General features: G+C 51.2%; 3 non-coding genes across 3 annotated transcripts in view; all 3 read left to right on the top strand.

Annotated features, from left to right (window-relative positions):
* Nucleotides 1-2,281: 2,281 nt before the first annotated feature.
* LOC128201013 (small subunit ribosomal RNA) lies at nt 2,282-4,190 on the top strand. The gene has a single exon (XR_008253008.1). It is a non-coding gene; the product is annotated as a small subunit ribosomal RNA (ribosomal RNA).
* A 435-nt stretch (nt 4,191-4,625) lies between these two features.
* LOC128201010 (5.8S ribosomal RNA) lies at nt 4,626-4,782 on the top strand. Its single transcript, XR_008253005.1, has one exon. It is a non-coding gene; the product is annotated as a 5.8S ribosomal RNA (ribosomal RNA).
* Nucleotides 4,783-5,413: 631 nt separating this feature from the next.
* Nucleotides 5,414-7,500, top strand: part of LOC128201018 (large subunit ribosomal RNA) — a 4,046-nt gene continuing 1,959 nt past the window's right edge. Inside the window, exon 1 of the ribosomal RNA XR_008253013.1 lies at nt 5,414-7,500. This exon is cut by the window's right edge and continues 1,959 nt beyond it. This is a non-coding gene — a ribosomal RNA (large subunit ribosomal RNA).

Genomic DNA, 7,500 nt, shown 5'->3' with positions numbered 1-7,500 from the left:
TTTATGTGTTTGAGATTTTTTTCCATTTAAGTTATTTGGTTTTTATTCCGGCGTCTGGAAGATGTCATTCAATTCATGATGCCGAGCTGATGGCGGATGAATCGTTAATATGAAGAAAGCAAGAAAAGTAGTGGGCCCTCTGAAATTTTTTATAATTTTGTAGTTTTGACCGTACTGTCACTTTTTGATTGTCAATTTTCTTCACTAATTCAACACTTGGTTCGTTCGTTCGTTCGTTAAGATTTTTAGTTATGATTTTAATAAAATCAAAACAAGCTAACATTTTAGATTTACCTTTTCTTTGATAAAGTTTATAAAATTAGATATTTATTCTATCTGACGTGACTGTTTCAAATATTTTAGAGACGACAGAGTTATAGGAGTTTATGTTGTGTCTATTATGTGTGTAGTATTGATATCTTGTCTATCACCGTTTTTATATAGCAGCGAACTTAACAATAAACAACATTATTATGATGATGCGGAAAAATACCTTAAGATAATGACGGATAACCGATTCGCACATATTTTTAATATACGAGCGCATATACACCGTCCCCGTTATCGTTAAGAATTAGAATTGGTCAATGATATAATAGAGAAGTTGTTGTTGAAATTCATTCTATTGATTTATATTAACAGTTTTATATTTTATTAGACCCCACGACGCTTTTTGTTTATTCCATTTATTTTTCACATATTCGTTGTGTGGTGTATTCGTTTTATAATTTTTTTTTCTCTCCCCCCCCCCCCCCCCCCCCCCCCCCCCCCCCCTCCCTTTTCTGAAAACTCTTTTTGTTTATTCCATTTATTTTTCACATATTCGTTGTGTGGTGTATTCGTTTTATAATTTTTTTTTTTTTCCCTCTCTCCCCCCCGCCCTCCCTTTTCTGAAAACGCAACGCGACGACGTACCGCGCCGTGAAACTGTCGACTTGTAGCGCATCTATCCGACCGCTCTGGCGGCCGTCACTTTCGCACTTTGTTTCTCGGCTCCGAGTCCGAGAGCGGAGTCTCGCGGCGTGGCGACGCGGCGCGCGCCACTCGTGGCGCGCGTCTCTTAAAATATATTTATAATACGAATGAAACACCACACGGGGTCTCTCTATGTTTGTTGTGTGTGTGCAGAGGCGGCGCTCTTGCGCTTGGCGCTTTGCATATATGCTGCATAATATATGCGAGAACCGTGTGCACATGTTTTATTTCTCACTCCACGCGGACCCGCAACGGCGGCCCGGGGGTTTTGTTGTTTGGATATGTTATGTGTGTGTTGGCTGGTGGTTGGTATATAACCGACTTTGTGTCGCCGCTGCTCTCGCGAGCGACGACCGTTATTTCGGTGATATATCCTCCTCCTCCTCCTCACACAAGCCTCCAAAAACTCTCTCTCGGTCCTCAAAGAGCCGTACCTGTGATAATGAATGGAAAATAAAGAAAGATTTTTTTTTTTTTCTTTTTTTCTTTTCGCACCGGGTTATTCTATAAGTTGTAATGTTGTCGCGATGATGACGACGACGACTCTGCCGTCGTTGGGCCGTCGATCGAGAAGTGTGTGTAAGCGCGCTTGCCGACACCGGCGTGCCATTAATCGGCGGTACGTTTTCGTTATCTCGTGGTAATGTTTTTGTGTATTATATGTAGTTATATGCGTCGGTTTCGGTACTACCGATTCTGCGGAGAGAACAATTTTCTCTCTATCGAATCGAAACGAATCGAATCGACGTATAGTTTTGTGTGTGCGTGTGCCCTCTGATCTACCGGGCGATCTCTCATACGTTCTGGATGATGATAATATTCACGACGGAGAAATCAATTTTGTATACATTATACTGCGAGATATTCAATCTCCGGGTGGACGTTCAATCGCGGACGCGCGCTCTGAATAAATGGATATTTAGAGATGCCGTCCAAAAGATGCCGTCTCGACGGCGCGGAACGTTTGCTATCCGACGCGCGGCGGCGGCCGCCGCTGGTCATATCTTCTATATTGTTGCGTATATAGAGAGCCGGCGCCGACCGACCGACCGGCCGGCGGAGAGAGCGTTTCCGATCTGTTCGAGTCGCGAGAGGAGGAGGAGGAGGAGGAGAAACGCGACGTACGTACGTTGTCGCGTGCGTGTACGCGCACGACGCTTAACGAACGTACTCGTGTCTCCCCCCACCACTGTTATAGGCACGCCGTGCACCGCGAATTGTCGGTGTGTGGCGATGTTTTTGCTAACGCGCACCACACACTAGTCTAATAGTGTGTTAGTGTAGTAGTAGTAGTAGTAGTAGTAAATACCTGGTTGATCCTGCCAGTAGCATATGCTTGTCTCAAAGATTAAGCCATGCATGTCTAAGTACAAGCCGCTAGTCGGCGAAACCGCGAATGGCTCAATAAATCAGTTATGGTTCCTTAGATCCACTCCATCCTACTTGGATAACTGTGGTAATTCTAGAGCTAATACATGCACTCGAAACTCTGACCAGTGATGGGATGAGTGCTTTTATTAGATCAAAACCAATCGACGGAGGGCCTCGCGTCCGATGTCGTTAATTTTGATGAATCTGGATAACTTTTGCCGATCGCATGGTCCCGAGCCGGCGACGCATCTTTCAAATGTCTGCCTTATCAACTGTCGATGGTAGGTTACGCGCCTACCATGGTTGCAACGGGTAACGGGGAATCGGGGTTCGATTCCGGAGAGGGAGCCTGAGAAACGGCTACCACATCCAAGGAAGGCAGCAGGCGCGCAAATTACCCACTCCCGGCACGGGGAGGTAGTGACGAAAAATAACGATACGGGACTCTTCCGAGGCCCCGTGATTGGAATGAGTACACTTTAAATCCTTTAACGAGGAACCATTGGAGGGCAAGTCTGGTGCCAGCAGCCGCGGTAACTCCAGCTCCAATAGCGTATATTAAAGTTGTTGCGGTTAAAAAGCTCGTAGTTGCATTTGTGCGCCGCGCTGTCGGTGCACCGCATCCGCGGTGATACTGACACGTTTGCGGAGCATATCGTCGGTGAGCCGGCGGTAAAACGCCGGTTCAATATCAAAATCCTATCGCGGTGCTCTTCGGTGAGTGTCGAGGTGGGCCGGCAAGTTTACTTTGAACAAATTAGAGTGCTCAAAGCAGGTTCAAAATGCTGCTTGAATATTTCGTGCATGGAATAATAGAATATGATCTCGGTTCTATTTTGTTGGTTTTCAGAACTCCGAGGTAATGATTAATAGGGATAAACGGGGGCATTCGTACTGCGGCGACAGAGGTGAAATTCTTGGACCGCCGCAAGACGAACAACAGCGAAGGCATTTGCCAAGAATGTTTTCCTTGATCAAGAACGAAAGTTAGAGGTTCGAAGGCGATCAGATACCGCCCTAGTTCTAACCATAAACGATGCCAACCAGCAATCCGGCGGAGTTACTCCAATGACTCGCCGGGCAGCTTCCGGGAAACCAAAGTCTTTGGGTTCCGGGGGAAGTATGGTTGCAAAGCTGAAACTTAAAGGAATTGACGGAAGGGCACCACCAGGAGTGGAGCCTGCGGCTTAATTTGACTCAACACGGGAAACCTCACCAGGCCCGGACACTGGAAGGATTGACAGATTGAGAGCTCTTTCTTGATTCGGTGGGTGGTGGTGCATGGCCGTTCTTAGTTGGTGGAGCGATTTGTCTGGTTAATTCCGATAACGAACGAGACTCTAGCCTGCTAAATAGGTGACGCCATTTAGGTGTGCGCGGCCTTCGTGTCGCGCAACTCACTGGCGACGTATCACAAGTCTTCTTAGAGGGACAAGCGGCGTCCAGCCGCGTGACAGTGAGCAATAACAGGTCTGTGATGCCCTTAGATGTCCTGGGCCGCACGCGCGCTACACTGAAGGAATCAGCGTGTTTCACTCTCCCTGTCCGAAAGGACCGGGTAACCGCTGAACCTCCTTCGTGGTTGGGATTGGGGACTGCAATGATCCCCATGAACCAGGAATCCCTAGTAGGCGCGGGTCACTAGCCCGCGTCGATTACGTCCCTGCCCTTTGTACACACCGCCCGTCGCTACTACCGATTGAATGATTTAGTGAGGACTTCGGACGGGCTCGCGGTGGCTTCACGGCCGTCGGCGTTGCTGGGAAGTTGACCAAACTTGATCCTTTAGAGGAAGTAAAAGTCGTAACAAGGTTTCCGTAGGTGAACCTGCGGAAGGATCATTAACGTTTCAGTGTCGGCACGCACGCACGCACGCGCGCGCTCACGCGCACTTATACGTGTACACCACGTGTATGTGATCGCGGCGTAGGCGTAGGCGGCGCGGCGCACACGCACTGTTTTTCATGTTGATTGATATACCTTATATCTCGTATAGACGACGTGTCGCTATCGAGACGGTCTGAACGCGCATGCGTACACGCGCGTATCAACGCGCGCGCGCGCACGGTGAAAATCCGCAAGCCTGTGTGCGTTCCGCGCGCGCGCTTCCGACCGAAAAAACTACAAACCTAGCGGTTAGATTGAGCTAGCGATCGCGCGCTCGCACGCGCTTCGCGCTCTTTTCTATGTCAATAAATGATAATTTATTTATTTATTTATTTTTCTATTTTAATATCGTACATATAATACACACGATGTGTGGGGTAGTCAAAAACGATTACCCTGGACGGTGGATCACTTGGCTCGCGGGTCGATGAAGAACGCAGTTAACTGCGCGTCATAGTGTGAACTGCAGGACACAATTGAACATCGACACTTCGAACGCACATTGCGGTCCGTGGAGATACATCCAGGACCACTCCTGTCTGAGGGCCGGCTGCATAATAACGACGCCTCGCGTTGTTAAAATTACACTGCTCCCTCTCTCTCTCTCTCTCTCTCTCGCTCGCTCGCTCGCTCCCCTTCTCTCGGCGCTCTGTCATAAAGAGTATGACAGAGAGATATAAGGGAGAGAGGCGAAAAGAGAGAAAGAGCGCGCATGTGACGGTTTCGGAGAGGCGGCGCACAATCGCGCTCTCTTCGTCCGTTCAAATATGACACACGAGTTTCAGCGGCGTGGTGGCGGTCGTCGTCGGATTCGATTCCGGCGCGCAAACGACACACTCTCGTCTCTCCCTGGCTTCTAGTCGCGTTCGTTCGTTCGTTCGTTCGTTCGTTCGTTCGTTCGTTCGCTCGTTCGTTTGCGATCGATGGGAGGACGTACGCGTCTGTACGCGCCGCTGCCATTAACGCCGCTGTGTGTGCAATGTACAATACATTATGTACATTGCGCGCGTGTGCGTAGGCGGACTCGACGTCCGAAGAGCGCGTCGACGTCGTCGTGTGTACCCGTGTTACTACACATGGCCGTGGTAGTTGTACTACCATCGGTCGACCGGTGACTGACGGTCGCGCGCGTCGTCGTCGCAGCGCTGACGGATATCGAGTCTGCCTCTCATTTTATCGTTGGCCTCAGATCAGGGAGGACTACCCGCTGAACTTAAGCATATCAGTAAGCGGAGGAAAAGAAACTAACAAGGATTCCCTTAGTAGCGGCGAGCGAACAGGGATATAGCCCAGCGCTGAATCCCGCGGTTGTCGCGACCGCGGGAGATGTGGTGTTCGGGAGGTTCCGCTTTCTCGTCGTCGCTCCTCCTGTCCAAGTTCGTCTTGAACGGGGCCGTTTTCCCGTAGAGGGTGCCAGGCCCGTAGCGACGGAGATCGGCGGCGAGAGGGACTCTCCTCAGAGTCGGGTTGCTTGAGCGTGCAGCCCTAAGCGGGAGGTAAACTCCTTCTAAGGCTAAATATCGCCACGAGACCGATAGCGAACAAGTACCGCGAGGGAAAGTTGAAAAGAACTTTGAAGAGAGAGTTCAAGAGTGCGTGAAACCGTTCAGGGGGTTAAACGGGCGAAACTCGAATGAACGAACGGAGAGATTCATCGTCACTCCTCGGCGTACGTGCGCGCGCCTCGATGCGTCCGGCTTCGGTCGGTGCGCACGGGTCGTTCACGTTCACGTCCGCGGACGGCGTGCACTTCTCTCTCAGTACGGCATCGCGACCCGTTCGATGTCGGCCTAAGCGCCGTTCGGGAGCCCCGCCGCGCTCACTCGTTGGGTCGCGACGGGACCGCGACGGACGCCGACCGGCCGTCGGACGGTAATATCATTGAATCGCGCACGCGTCATCGCACGCGTCCGGCCCGACGCAAGGTTATATATTTAATGCGTCGTCGTCGGGGTCCTGCCTAAGCGCGGACTTCGGCGCGGCGCGCCTGCCGTCGCAGCCGTGCTTGTCTCGGACTGTGCGCGTTTCGGTCGGCGATGATTCAGTTTCGGGCACTCACCCGACCCGTCTTGAAACACGGACCAAGGAGTCTAACATGTGCGCGAGTCGTCGAGTCTTACATCACTAAACTGAAAGGCACAACGAAAGTGAAGGCGCGCGCTCGCCGCGCGCTCAGGGAGGATGGAGCGTCGGTCTAGGTCGTCGCTCTCGCACTCCCGAGGCGTCTCGTTTCCAATCCGTGAATGTGGGCGCGCCCAGAGCGCACACGTTGGGACCCGAAAGATGGTGACCTATGCCTGGCCAGGACGAAGCCAGGGGAAACCCTGGTGGAGGTCCGCAGCGATTCTGACGTGCAAATCGATCGTCGGAGTTGGGTATAGGGGCGAAAGACTAATCGAACCATCTAGTAGCTGGTTCCCCCCGAAGTTTCCCTCAGGATAGCTGGTGCTCGCAAAGAGAACAAACGGAGTTTCATCCGGTAAAGCGAATGATTAGAGGCCTTGGGGTCGAAACGACCTCAACCTATTCTCAAACTTTCAATGGGTGAGAAGCCCGGCCTACGAGAACGATGAAGCCGGAGATCTGATGACAGCGCCCAGTGGGCCATTTTTGGTAAGCAGAACTGGCGCTGTGGGATGAACCAAACGCCCGGTTAAGGCGCCTAAACGACGCACATTTCGGATCCCACGAAAAGGAGTTGGTTGCTAAAGACAGCAGGACGGTGGCCATGGAGGTCGGAATCCGCTCAGGAGTGTGTAACAACTCACCTGCCGAAGCAACCAGCCCTGAAAATGGATGGCGCTGAAGCGTTTTGCCTATACACTACCGTTACGGGCATGTGCGACGTTCTTTGTGACGTCATTAAGCCGTAACGAGTAGGACGTGCGCGGCGGAGAGCGCAGAAGGGTGTGGGCGCGAGCCTGCCCGGAGCCGCCGTCGGTGCAGATCTTGGTGGTAGTAGCAAATACTCCAGAGGGATCCTGGAGGACTGACGCGGAGAAGGGTTTCATGTGAACAGTGGTTGGACATGAGTCAGTCGATCCTAAGCCGCAGGCGAGATCTTATGTCGATGCGGCGTGTTTTATTTCTATTTTGTTTTATCTTTTCTACACTTACGTGGTACATACGTACGTACGTACGTCGTGTATGTGTGTATGTGTAGAGATGGAATGGAATGAATAAAAAATAAACGCCCTTTGAGCGAAAGGGAATCCGGTTCCTATTCCGGAACCCGGCAGCGGAACCGTTTCAATAATCGTTCCCTCG

Source organism: Galleria mellonella, unplaced genomic scaffold (genome assembly GCF_026898425.1).
Source record: "Galleria mellonella isolate WM207_F2 unplaced genomic scaffold, CSIRO_AGI_GalMel_v1 utg329, whole genome shotgun sequence".
Classification (NCBI taxonomy): Eukaryota; Metazoa; Arthropoda; class Insecta; order Lepidoptera; family Pyralidae; genus Galleria; species Galleria mellonella.
This window is presented reverse-complemented; position numbering and strand designations above follow the sequence as displayed.